Raw genomic sequence first — 14,867 nt, forward strand, 5'->3', positions numbered from 1 at the left:
TTACCTACAAGTGTGTAGCTGGTTTCTATTGAGGGTTAATGAAAGATAAACTTAGGAATGGACATTTTCATACCAAGAGGTCTCTGTGGTTTCATATTAATTATGAAAACTTGAATTTGGACTTTGGCATTTGGCAAGTTCATAACAATCTTTATATTAGTAGTCGTGAAAGATTATTTATTTTCTAGAATTGTAAATTCCAGGCCCTCAAAATACTTAAGGGCGAGCTGCCAAATAAATTTAAATACTGTTATGTAATACAGCTAGTATGTCTCTGGAGCCTAGGCATGGAGTGGTGTGGATTTGGTTTCACCGGCGTGAGACTTATGCAGTCACATAAGGCCCTGTGCTTAGAAGGGACCACATTAAATATTTATCTTATGTTCTGCTCCCACCATTTTGGAGTTCTTAATAATTTTTGGATAAGGGTCCTGTATTTTTTTCACAATAGTTTCTACAAATTATGTAATGGACTCTCAAGGGAGATGTAAAGGGAGAATAAGACTCCATGATGACTGCAATCCTTCTCACGTAGATTTGGGAGGTGGCTCTTTGCTCTCCTCTTAACAGTGTTCCTTTATTTTTACCTCTCTTGCTCTAGCCATGCCTTTATTCTGACCTGGAATACAGACTCTCTACAATGTTAAATTCTCTTTAAAAGCCCAAAGTGTCCTCCATGTTTGACCTCAGGTTGCTCTAGAAATGACTAGATATCTATGTTGTTGAACATCTCTGCCATGACTCACTTTCTCACTTAGTTATTCACTCTTTCAGCTCTAACACTATGCTGGGCACCATGCTTCATGCTGTGTATATAGTGGTGAATAGGAGACATGGTTCCTGTTGTCCTAAGCTTGCAGTTTAGAAGGATAAACAATCAAGACAAGGGCCAAGTAAAAGAAACTTTGATGGTGGTAGAATAGCGCCCATAGGAACGCAGAAGAGGAGCACTTAAGGAAATTATCTAAATAGAGATCTGCGATGTAAGTGTGGAAGGATATTTTCCACATAGAGGGGAAGGCTGGAAGTGTTCTAGAAAGAAGGAATAGCATGAACTAAAGCCTGGAGGTAAAAGGCTGCTGTTTTCAGTAGAATTTCCCCTGTGGGACGTTCACTAACCGTATTGAAAGTAGGTATCAGCCAGAGATGTATTTTCAGGGAATTGCAAGTTTGTCAATACGAGGGTTTTGAATGAGTTAACAGTTTTGGTTGAGAGGCCACCACAGAAGGACCTGCCTCTACTTTAACCAAATTTTTATTAACAAAGTCCATTTAACATATATCTGAACCAGAGCAAGTTTTAATATGCAATGTCTGTGGACACATTGAAGATTTCAATTTGGTTCTTGGAAGCCAAAATGTTGACTAGAAGAAAAAAAAAGTCATACAAATTTATAATCAAAGTTAAATACTATTATAAACTGAATATTAGTGTCTCTTCAAAAATTCATATGTTGCAGTCCTAACCCCCAATATGATGAGATTTAGAGGTGGGGCCTTTGGGAGGTATTTAGGTTTATATGAAGTTGAAGATGGGGCCCCCAACATGGGATTAATATCCTTATAAGAAAAGGAAGAGATTTATCTCTCTCCATGTACGCACATGGAGGAAAGCCCATATGAGCCCTTGGCAGTAAGAAGGCAGCTGTGTACAAACCAAGAAGTGGGCCTTTTCAAAAACCATATCTGCCTGCACCTTGATCATGGACTTCCCAGCTTCCAGAACTGTGAGAAATAAGAAACTGTTTTTTAAGCCACTCAGTCTATGCTATTGTGTTATAGCAGCCTGAGCAGACTTTTACATGTACCATTATATAGTCCTGTGCCAGTTAACAAAGGGGATGCGGTCTGAGAAATGCCTTGTTAGCGAATTCTGTCCATGTGCGAACATCATAGGCTGTACTTACATAACCTTGGATGGTATAACCTACTACACACCTAGGCTATGTGGTAGAGCCTATTGCTTCTAGGCTACAAGCCTGTACAGCATGTTACTGTATAAAACAACATAAGAGTAAATCAAGCACAAGAGAAAATGATGTAATCAGGAGACACTGTAATCATGAGCGGTATGAGGCTGCTGCTGGCATAACACGACATAGTTTAACAGAAAATTTTTTTTTGTAAATAGAAAGACAACACTTTAAAATAACAATAAAAAATATAGTATAGTAAATACACAAACCAGTAACATAGTTGTTTATTATCATTATCAACGTTAGGAATGGGAGCAGTATGAGCCACTAGAGAGCCCCTCCTGGTCCTGGCTGTGGAAAATTTTAGAGTGGTAACTATTTCTGCAATAAGTAAAGAAATCTTATTCCAAGTCTAAAGTATACCTAGATCTGTCTCATCAACCAACACAGCAGAGGTAATCTTAAACTTACCACTGACCCACATGTAAATTTAAACGTAGATTATTTAAATGAAAATTTCATCAAAGGCTCTAGCTGACAGGCTGATAATAGTCTACACATGATGGCAGAGGGCTGAACAGCATAGTGGCAGTCGTAAATAAAGTGGGACCTTCTTTTCTAAATAGAACATTGTTTTTGATGATTTTTTCATGATTTGTTCATTTATTTACATGAAAAGCCTTATGAAAATATGCAAATTAATCAACTTTCAGTTGTACATGCAAAAAAAAAAAATGTATGTGCTATACTTTCATATAACTGGCAGTACAATGGATTTACATCAGCTTCACCACAAACATGAATGATGCATTGCACTGTGACATTACAATGGCCATGATCCCTTGGGGATAGGAAATTTTAAGCTTCATTATAATCTGATGCGACCACCGGTCCATCCATGACCTAAATCTCTTGATGCAGCACATGACTGTATAACAGTGTCCTAAGAATCTCCAGTATTGTTTTCGGGAAGACGCAAAAATTCATCTTTACTGCACAGTGTGCAAGAAACAGGAGGGAAATCCCTGTACAACTGAGCATCTCACATAGGCCAAGCGGCACAGTTAGCCAGCCCAGAATACCACGCGAGCAGAAATTACAGCTGCAATTCCTCACCCAGCAGGTGGTTTTCCAAGAGTTTATTTGAAGAAAATAAGTAGACTGTTTTTGTATCTTTTCTTTGTAGGTGGGTAAACATTAGAAATATTACAACTGAAACCTTCCAGAGAGTTACTCTGCCTGGAACTTTCTGCCCATCAGAGCCCTATGAAAGCAGATGTTGACTAATTAGTTAGGAAGATGTGAATTCTAGAGTTATTTCTGGCTTATCTGTTCCCACTTAAAATGTAGAGAGGGAAGCCACAAAATGGGAACTGACTTTCCCTTAGGTCTCAACAATGCTATTGGTTTTATACATTGAGAGGGGGAAAAAAGAGTGAAGAAAAAGAACTATTGAAAAACGATTCTCCACAGGTAAGCAGGGGAAAATGTAACCTATTACCTTGCTTTGCCCATAAAAGATTTTTCTTTTTCCTTTAAAATGTGATAGTTTGATGTCTGAGATACTGCTATTACTTTTTCCTTTGTAAATGAACTGATGGAAGGAACACATCATCTGATAGTAATCTTTCCTGTGTATACACAAGTATTATACAATTGATAAAAGTTCTTGAATTAAAAAAATATGCACAAAGAGACTGTGGAATGGATGTATCCAATTATTCTGTGCTCTATTTTTATCACCTCATGTAGTTTGCACATGTGCAGACTAAGACTTTTCTATTTCCATTGTGAAAATAAGGCATCTTACACATTGAAGTGATTCCGTTGACTCTGTGTATTTAGTGACCTTACAAAGATTAGCTTAGTATATTTGTAGAACATTCTATTTCTGATTTTGAATCCATTGAAGTCAACATGCTATGGTAAAATACAAACTCACTTTCTACTCCTTATTTAATGTGATGCAGTATAAAAATTATAGATCACATGATTATTATTGGACAGGCCCAGGTGTTTGTTTAAAGAAAAACAGTAACACAACAACATGTAAATGTTCTGTAGTAATCGATGACAATGAGACGTTTTGCTTTGCTATGAAATTTAAGGTTTACTGGTTAGAAGGTATTTCTGTACATAGCATCAGTGAGGAATCAAAGAGAATCCTCAACTCTATGGATTTTTAAGTGTAAGGCCATTTTGCCCGTTCATATTTAAGAATGTTTCAGAATATGAATGATAGACTCTAGTTTCAAGCTTTGATAGGGGTAATTTGTAACCTTAAAAATATAGATGTTTCTAAAAGGTCATTTCAACATTATATTACTTAAGGTATTGGTTATTTAATGTGAGGTTTACCAGCCTTTACTTTTATCCTGTGAAAGTCACTTTATTTATTTGTTTATTTTTTCATTCAATCAACTTGTATGTATTAACTGCTGAATCTGTTAGGGTGTTTCCAAGCAAATAATGAAGAGTTCCAGCAAAAGTGGCTAAACAATAAATGTCATAAACATGCACAAAAAGGCTGAATTATAAAGGAAAATATATAAATTTAACTACAATTCAGTTAAAAATTTCTGTGACTCACAAGATACCATAAAACAGAAGTTAAGCCACAGATGGGCAGAAGATATTTGCAATTCATGAACAGACATTAATATTCAGAATATATAAAGAACAAACTAAAAATCAATAAAAAAGACAAACAATAGGAAAATAGTTGAAGAATACAAATAAGATAATAATAAATAGCAAAAACCCAATAGCTCACAGACATAGGAAAAATATTCAAACTTATTATTAAGCGGGGAAATGTAAATTAAAAACAAAATGAGATATAATTTTACATAAAAACCTGACTACAAAATAATGGCAAGAATGTGAACAGAGAGAGACTCTCATACCATTTGGGAGAATTTAATTAGTACAAACTTTTTAGAGAATATTTTGATGTCTAGTAAATTTGATAACACACCAATCCTTTAAGGAATCAATTATATTCCTAGATATATACTCTACTGTTTTAACTACTATAATCTTGCAACTTTGGGGCCTGACACATTTGTCAGTCATAAAATCATTTTTTTAATGAAATAAAATAGAAATGGACTGAAAGTATCTGAATATATCACATATAGTAAGAATAATCATTGTTTTGTAAAATTTCTTTTCAAAATGTGTGTGTGTATGTGAGAAAAGAAAAACATATCTTAAAATGTATTTATTAATTTTTATGGATCATAGTCAAACATATTTTAAAAACTGCCATAGACAAATTCCCACATATGTAAAACAGGAGACTTCTTATTTATTATAGCACAAAATGAGAAATAACACAAATGTAACAAGAGACAGAATGAATAAGGTGTGGTATCTCCGTATAATAAACAGCTATACACAATGAAAATAAATGATCAGGAGTTATGTGTATCTGTATCAATGCTTTTCAAAAGCACAATTATGAGTTTATAAAAATCAAGATCATAAAGATATTTACATATGATGCCCTTATAAAAAGTTTAAAAGATGCACAAAAAATATTATACCTTATTTAGGCTAAACACATGTATTAAAATATACTCATGCATGAGAAAAATAAACACATAATATAGGATAAAGGATTGCAAAAGATTGCACAGACTCTTTCAAAGTTTGATATCAGGGGAAAAAAGAAGAGGATGTATTCTTTCATATGACAAGAAGTCTAGAAGCTCAACATAATCAAAGACCCTAGTTTGTTCCTTCACTACCTTCTGCCAGTCAATATGTTTTCTTCATGGTTACATGTTGGCTAGTGATATTTTAGGTATTCCAGGTAGACTTGACCAACCAGTAGTAGAAAAAAGATAATTTCTTCCATGTTTGGATCTTTTAAAAAATATGAGCTGTATCTTAGAAGCCCCCTAGACGATTGGTCAGACCTAGGTAACATGCCTATTCTTACACCAGACACTGACCAGGGCAATGGGACCAAAATGATTGGTTAATTCCATTCAAGACTTCCAAGTTATATGGAAAGAGGGAGGACATTGTAATAAAAATAAAGCTCTACCAGTAAGAAGGAGAAAATAATGGTGGACATGTACTATTGGCTATGAGTGCATATACCCTGGGGACACAGGGAATAAATAATATGACAGGCTCCACAGGGAGTTCTAGAGGAGAAGACTGACAATAAAGGACACACGGATAATTTAAATAGATGTAAATCCATGAAGAAAAGTGGACACTTGGGCTTACAGGGGAACAATTAGAGGGTGACCTAGAAGACCTCTCTGATGAGGTGGCATTTGAGCCAAGACCTGAATTCCATGAAGAAAGCAGCCATGAGCAGATCTGAAGCAAGAGAATGCAGGTTGCAGGAACAAATGCACTGGTGCAGGAATGAGCTTGCTGTGTTAAAGGAAAAGATGGAGACTGGTGTACCAGGAAGGAAGAGAGAGCATAAGAGAGTGGCAGGAGATGAAGTCTGAGAGCTGTGCAGGAACCAGGTTATATATGTAATCTTATGAGGCTTGGCAAGGATTTTACCCTGTTTGTGCAGGGTAATGTGAAGCCACAGGAGGGTTATAATCAGGATTGTGAGGTGGCTTGATATTGTTTTAAAAGATGACTATTGCAAAAGCACAGGCAAGGGGTGATGATGGCTTGGGCTTACTAGGGTTGCAATATTGGAAGTAGGCAGAAATGGACCTACTCATGTAGAGACAGTGAAGGGAAAACAAATGAAAAGGAGGCAATAAAAAGGAGCAAAGACAAACTGAGGGTAAAGATTATAAGTAGGTATTGTTTTGATAAGCTGGCTTTTGGGATGGGAGCTAAAAGGCTTACCTAGAAAGTGACACCATTAACCTATGAGGAGAGCCTTCCAGAAAGGTACAGAGTGATGGTAGGATGAGTTCTTTGCATTTCCAGAGTTCAGTAAGACTGTGTCAGCACATTCATACCTCAGCAGACACCTACAGACAGCAATCATCTCTGCTCACTGCTCAGAATCCAACATCCCTGGCCATGCTTCCAGCTGTGAATTGGGAAGTGCTTTAATTTACACGCGGTTAGCATGATCTTCCAGAAACACAAACAAATTAAGGACATAACCATTGAAGATTACAAAAAGATGGAAAGGATATCACCACAAAGATCCTGCAAAACATCTGTGTTTGAATAAGCAAGCATTTGAGGGTTCAACAGGTAATTTGAACGGCCTGAGCTCATGCCTGCTTCTCATGAGTTCGCTGGAATAGTCGAGGTACCTGTGGGACCTGATAGTTTATGTGTCTGTGTTGCCTTCTGGAGCTGCTTTGGTCATTTGCAGAACTGGACTTTTTATTTGCTTGCTAATGTGTTCTAATTGCCTCTAATAGCAGCCTTCATCTTGAATATGGGATTTAGACCATTACCTTTATATGGTATATTTAAAAAACAATTCCAACAAATAGATGTTAGTTATTAAAAAAAAAAAAAAAAACTTTTTTGTTAGAAATAAATCCATTTAAAAACTGCTTTCTGATTTCCATATCTGAAAATGAAAATGCATGGATTTATTTTATTTCTCAAAGTCCTCAAAAAGAGGCATCTACACCACTCCTTTCTTTCTTTATTGGTAAAACTTTTACTAACATAATATTTATTAATCTGAATGTAGAGTACTGGTAGAAGTAAGATGAATTGTAAATAAATTGAAGAAGGCATGCAACATATATGTATATTATATGGGTTTCTTTTAGTTTTAAGGGGCAGGAAACACAACTAAAACTGCAAAGGGAATTTATTTGTACATAACTGGAAGATCTAAGTGCTTATGGATGCAAGAACTCAAATGATATATTCAGAGCATGGGTTTTCTTGCTAACTCAGCTTCCCTACTTCATCTTGGCTTCATTTGTACATGGCTTTACCCTCATGGTGGCAAGATAGCTATAGCAGCACCAGCCTAATGGTTTCTCAGGTTCAAATCTTATTTTAAGCAATTTGGGCAAAATCTCCTCACCTATCATTGCTTCCACTTGTGCCCATTCCTGAAACAATCTCTGTGACAAGGAGAGTAAAGTGCCCTGATTTAGTTACATTTCTTCCACCTCTTGAAAAGGGGATTGAATCTGTCCTATCCAAACAAGTGGCCTAAATGGAGGGCAAGGGTGATTTCCCAATAGGAAACTGGTGGGCTGATACCAAAATAAAGGGGGATACATTCTGAGGAGCCAGAGAACATATTTATCCATCTCTTTGTTTCAGAACTTGACAGTGTTAGAGGCAGGAGTGTTGCTATGTGGGACCTCTAATAATTTGTCAAGAAAAACTATCCAGTACTACTGTGTCTTTCTCTAAGATAGCAAATTATTCAGGGAGCTTCTCAGTAGTTTGTTTCCGAACTTCTAGCACTAGAGGCAGCCCCAGACTCAAAGAAAGCAGAAAGGATTTGCCTACCCCATTCCAGATGCTTGACATATATCATCTCCTCACCTACTCACAAATATTTTATTGTTAGTCCTGTTTCTCCAATGGGGAAAGTGAGCTTCAGGCAGGTTGAGGAACTTGTCTGAGTTCACATTATCTAAAGTGCTGTAGCTCCTGTTTAAACTCAGGTTTCTTTGAGTGTAAAGCAGCATGCCCCTGCCCTAGCTGAACACAACTCTTCCATCAATTCTCTCACCGGGTCAAGTAATTTGCTTTTGAATTTTGTGGCATTTACTTTAAGATGTATACTTATGTTATAATGTAAATTTTAACACCTTTAAAATTTTCAACAAGAAACATTAGTTTCTTTGTAAGCTTTCCTTCCCCAAATATGTAGTGGATGCCTATTATATGGTGTAAGGGGACAAGAACAATGTGAAATTAGTTGGCTATACCCTTGTGGGATGGTTTCGTGATAATAGTAAGAAAGAACATACAGAATTCCACTTTCTGGGCCCTCCATCACAGTTCAATCCAGCCTTGAACTCTCAAAAGAAATAATGGCTGGTGGACACTTCCTTTTGAAATTCTCTTCTAGACTAGAATAGCCTGGTGGCTGCAGCCATCACACTAGATTGTGGTTCTCTCTCTCTCTCTCTCTTTTTTTAAAAAAAATAAAATATTAAAATATAGCTAACATGCAACATTATATTAGTTTCAGGTGTACACCATAGTCATTCAGCATTTATATACCTAAAGAAGTGATCACCATGGCAAGTCCAGCAACCATCTGACACAGTACCATGCTATCACAATATTATTGATTATATTTCCCATGCTGTACATTACATCCCCATGACTTATTTGTTTTATAACTGGAGATTTGAACTTCATATTTCACTTCACCATTTTTCTTCCCTTTTTAAAATTTTAAATTACAGTTGACATTCAATATTAATTTATATTAATTTCAGGTGTACAGCATAGTGTTTAGACATTTGTATAATTTAAGAAGTGATCTGCCTGACTAGTCTAGTACTCACCTGGCACTATATATAGTTGTTACTGTATTATTGACTATATTCCTTATGCTTTATTTTACATCCCCATGACTATTTTGTAACTATCAGTTTGTACTTCTTACTCCCTTTACCTTTTTACCCTGTCCCCCAACTCCTCTTATCCATTCAGCCCTCCTATGTCTTTTGAGTGAAGCATTAAATCCATTTACAGTGAAATTAATTGTTGATAGATAAGTAGTTTTGCCATTTTATTATTCATAATTTTGATCATTTTTTTTCTTCTATTTTAAAGAAATTCCTCTAATATTCGTTGTAACACTGGTTTGATTATGATGAACTCCTTTAGCGTTTTCTTTTCTGGGAAGCTCTTTATCTGTCCTTTGATTCTAAATGATAGCTTTACTGGGTAGAATAACCTTGGTTGTAGATCTTTGCTTTTCCTCTCTTTGAGTGTTTCCTTCCAGTCCCTTCTAGCCTGCAAAGTTTCTGTTGAGAAATCAGCTGACAATCTTATGGGAGCTCCCTTATAAGTTCCTGGTTGCTTTTCTCTTGTTGCTTTTAGGATTTTCTCTATGTTGTTAACCTTTGCCATCCTAATTATAATGTGTCTTGGTGTGGGCCTGTTTTGGGTTCATCCTGTTTTGGGACTCTCTGTGCTTTTTGGGTTTGTATGTCTATTTCCTTCACCAGGTTAGGAACGTTTTCAGTCATTATTTCTTCAAATATGTTCTCAACCCCTTGCTTTCTCTCTTCTCCTGGTACCCCTATGATGTGAATTTTATTGTTTGATGTTATCTCAGAGGCCTCTTAAACAGATATCCTCATTTTTTTAAATTCCATCCAAACATCTGATTGGATGTTTTCTGCTACCTTATCATCCAAATCACTGATTTGATCCTCTTGCTTCATCTAGTCTGCTGGTGATTCCTTCTAGTACATTCTTCATTTCAGTTATTGTATTCTTCACTTCTGACTTGTTCTTTTTTTATACTTTCTATGTCTTTTTTTTTTATGCTTGTTATCTCTTTGTTGAAGTTTTCACTAAGTTCCTTGAGCATCTTTATAACTATTGCTTTGAACTCTGTATCTGGTAGATTGCTTGCCTCCATTTTGTTTAGTTCTGTTTTTGGAGTTTTCTCCTGTTCTTTCAGTTGGGATGTATTTCTTTGTTAACTGATTTTGGCTGCCTATCTGTTTTTATGTATTAGGTAGATCTGCTACATCCCCCAATCTCGGCCAGATGGCCTTCTGTAGCTGGTACCCTGTGGGGTCCAGTGGCATAGTCTGCCTGGTCACTTGCACTGGGTGTACCAGGAGTGTCCCTTGTGTGGGTTGTATTTGCCCTTCTGTTATAGTTGAGCCTTAATGGCTATTGGCATGTCAGTGGGCAGGATTGGCCCTCAGGCGGATTGGCTGTGGGATTTTGCCATGTCCACAGCTTACAGGCTGCTGTGTGGAGGGTTTACCCCACTGAGTGGGATTTACCCTGATGGGCTCTGGTATCTGTTGAGACTGCCCTTTAGGTGTGCTGCTTGTGTTGCTAATTAGGTGGTGCTCTGTCATGATCTGAAGCCAATCTCCAAGTGTGCTGGTTCTGGGGCCTTTTGTGAGGAGCTCGGGTACAGGCCCAGGTCACCCACTGCCTGTGACTAGCCATGGACTACTTGGTAAGAGTAGCTAAGAGCTACAAAGTGTCCATGGTTGTTCACTGTCTATACTGACCTTGGAGATGCATGGGAGAGGCCACACTGTGAACCAATGACGTCTGCTACCAGTACCAGTCTCCATGAAATGCCAGGATACCCCAAGGCCAGCTGCCACCTCCCAGCTCCTTTAAGGTTCAGCCACTGATAAAACCTCATGCAGTATGCAAGTTGGGTGAGGCAGGGTTTCAGGGAGTCACTAGAGTGTGAAGAGTTGTGGTCACAAAGTTAATATAAATTCTGTTTGGTGCCAGTGCTGAGCCTGAAGCTACTCAGGAAAAGTCTCAGAACACACTGAGGCCAGTTGCCACCCACATATGGTCTGTGGGACTTTGATAGTTTTCCAAGAAATAGAGCAATGCTGGTGGGGCTGGCTGCTTTTGGAGAAAGTGCCTCCAGCCTTGTGGGTGTTGCATGGGATGGGGTCTCAGTGAGTCAGTAGGGCAGAGCTTCAGAGCTCACCAGACCAATCAGATGCAGATTGGACTGTAAACATAGGGGGAGGGCTCAGCACAGGAAAGATGGTGCCAGCCTGCTAGCTGCACTGGAGAAGGACCCCTTACAAGGAAAATGCCAACTATTTTCCAACTCTCATCCTGAAGCCACACAACTCAGTCAGCCTCCCATATGTCTCCGATACCCATCAAGTTACTGTCCCTCCTCTGGAGCTCAAGGTGAGTGACTAGGAGTGAGAGAGTCTGTGTATGGGACCTTTAAGAGAACTGGGTTTCTTGCCACCTTCCATCCCACTGCATGGTCGGAATCCCCACTGTTTTTCACAGTCAGATGTTGTGGGGTCTCCTCTTCCAAGCACAATTACTCTGGGCTGGCAAGGTCATTGTGGGGCTAGAGTCTCTCGCTTCTCTGGGTAGAACTTCCCTGACTGAGATATCTCTCCTGTTTCTCAACTGCCATACAGAGGTTTGGGGTTAGCCAGTTCTGTGTCTCCACGCCTCTTACCAGTCTCAATGTGACTTCTTCTTTATATCCTTAGTTATAAAACCTCTGTTCAGCCAGACTTCAGGTGGTTCTCAAGGCTGATTTTTCTATAATTTAGTTGTAATTTTAATTTGTTCACGCATTGTTGGATCTCCCCCAGAATGTGATTCTTGAGTTTCTGTTGTTTGTGTGCATTTTGGATTGTGCTGCTCTGGTGAGAACCATCTTATTTTATTCCTATTTGCATCTTCAGCACAGAGCAGACCTCAGATGCATATTAGATGCTCAATAAATATTTATTGATTTAAATGCACTATTAGGGTGATTGGCCATAGATATTTGGTATACCAATGCCATCAAACATTTTACTACTGATAAAATTTATATGAAACACATATTTTAGAAAATTTATATATGTTAAATATCACGTTACACATAAACATGTATCACCTAATACATGATTTATATATATAGAATATATGCTATCACACACTTATACACATTCTTTTGTATACATGTGGATTGTTCTGATTCATAACATTTATGTTTTTCTTTTTTTTTTTGGTTTTTGTTTTGAAAAAAGTGTTAAAGCCCAAAACCTTTCTTGGGAGTTGAATTCTCATATCAGCATTTTCTGAAACTGTAAAATAGGAATAGTTTACCTTCAGACCTCTACCATTTCTAACCTCCTCCTTGCTTTATGACATTAAAAATAAACATACATATGACAGGACAACATTTTTTTAGTAAGTCACAAAAAGATGTAATTCTATTTTTCAAAAAGTGATTTAATTCTAGAAAGCTGAGCTAACATGTAACCAATTGGTAGTTAAAGAAAAAAAATTATCATTTATTGCCAAGTTCTTTAATTTAGCTAAAAGTATGTTTGTAAAAGGATAATATTGGGAAAGCCTCCAGAGTTATAAATCTTTTAAAACCTCACAGTAATGCACAATTCTTCATGATTCATGATTTTTTTTTTTAAGTTTAATGTATTTTAATAGCAAACTTACGGAACAGCACAGAAGACAGACAACATTAAAAACATGTACTTGCATGTAGGACAACTCAGTTAGAAAAGTATAGCGAATGGATGGAATCTACTGTATGATAAAAATGCTACAAACACCATTTAGTTGCCATCAATAAGAAATTTACTTGTTTTAAAAAATCCAAATGCTGGCATTGTCCAGAAAAATTTAACAGGTTTATTTATAATTGTTATAAAGTTGAACTGCTGAAACTTGTTCACTGAAACTTTTGACTTGCATTAATGCTTTGTCCCCGCATTTATATTAAAAATTCACACACAAATGAAAATGGAAAAACTGCCAATACCTGATTTCTGTCCCCTATTTTTCCACTTGCAATCATATACTTAGGTACCTTTTGACCCCATGGGAAAAAAACAACAACAACTAACATTCAGAACTACCAATAACAGGAAGAAGAACATTTTTTTTTTTTTTTTTAAAGAATGAAATGTTTCCCATCATAGTGGATTCTTAAGCACGTTCTCCACGTATGCGGCGTGCTAGCTGGATATCTTTTGGCATAATTGTTACACGTTTGGCATGAATAGCACACAGGTTGGTATCTTCAAAAAGGCCAACCAGATAGGCCTCACTTGCCTCCTGCAAAGCACCAATAGCTGCACTCTGAAAGCGCAGATCTGTTTTGAAGTCGTGAGCAATGTCTCGCACCAGATGCTGGAAGGGAAGTTTGCGAAATCAGAAGTTCAGTGGACTTCTAACGTCTAATTTCACGGAGTGCCACAGTACCAGGCCGGTAACGATGCGGTTTCTTCACCCCTCCAGTAGAGGGCGCACTCGTGCGAGCAGCTTTTGTAGCCAGTTGCTTCCTGGGTGCTTTACCACCGATAGATTTGAGGGCAGTCTGCTTTGTACAAGCCATGGTATAGAGACCTCCTTACTTACCCCCCTTCTCCTTCGGCTGGGGCTCGGCAAGCTAATGATTCATGATTTTTAAAACCTGTAAACACCCTTCTTGATTAGGATTCCTATCATTTTTTTTCAAGCCAGAAGCGTAATTATCGCAATGAAGCTAAATAGTATATACTCCAGAGTTACTGTCCATCTAACTTAATACTTACCAAGGCTGTACTTTCTTTCTCTGGCTGATGACAATTATACTCTACTAAAAGAGATAATTGCTACTCCCTAGGGTATTTTTCATGTTCTCTTTTCCATTTTCTGTTTCAATGAAACAACAGAATTAATTACCTAACTATGATTTTCCTACTATTTACAAAAGATTTTTATTTTTTTGAATGTGGGAGTTTTACTCTTTATAACAGTAAAAGAGCTGTGGATGAGAAAACGGGGATTAATAACACAATAAATAGCTTATCTAAAGTCATGGAACTAATTGCTATCCAGGTTCAGATTGCAGAATTTCAAAGGCAGCAGTGAATTAAGCAGGCAAGTCCCATGGACTCTTGAAAACAAGCTTTTTAAGTCAGTGATATACCAGAAGGAAGTAGAAGATAGTGGTTAAAAACATATACTTTGAAGTTAACCATTCTTGGGATGGAATTCCTGCCTTCTCACTTAACTATGTGATACTTGGGAAAGTTGCTTAATTTCTTGTGCTCACTTGTGCCAATCTGTGAAGTGACTTAGAATTTATATAAAGATTTTATTTGACAATGCCTGGGTCATACTGAGCAATGGATAAAGGATAGCTAGTGTTGTGCATTTTGTTTGTTTGTTTGTTTGTTTGTTTGTTACTTTCTTTTCTTATGCTTTGGCAAGCATTGATAGAGTAAGAATGCTTGTATGGAATTTAATCTGCGAAACACATGGTAGGTGTTACCTCTTAGTGCTTCAATTTTTGCTAGTTATAAATGTCTTAATACACTGTGCATT

General features: G+C 37.2%; 1 protein-coding gene and 1 pseudogene across 6 annotated transcripts in view; one reads left to right on the forward strand and one right to left on the reverse strand.

Moving 5' to 3' along the window:
* Positions 1 to 14,867, forward strand: part of MACROD2 (mono-ADP ribosylhydrolase 2) — a 2,124,656-nt gene that overhangs the window by 1,123,272 nt on the left and 986,517 nt on the right. The window lies entirely within an intron of this gene.
* LOC109458423 (histone H3.3A-like) lies at positions 13,163 to 13,944 on the reverse strand (annotated as a pseudogene).

Source organism: Rhinolophus sinicus, chromosome 13 (assembly GCF_057876585.1).
Source record: "Rhinolophus sinicus isolate RSI-liver-muscle chromosome 13, RSI-T2T, whole genome shotgun sequence".
NCBI lineage: Eukaryota > Metazoa > Chordata > Mammalia > Chiroptera > Rhinolophidae > Rhinolophus > Rhinolophus sinicus.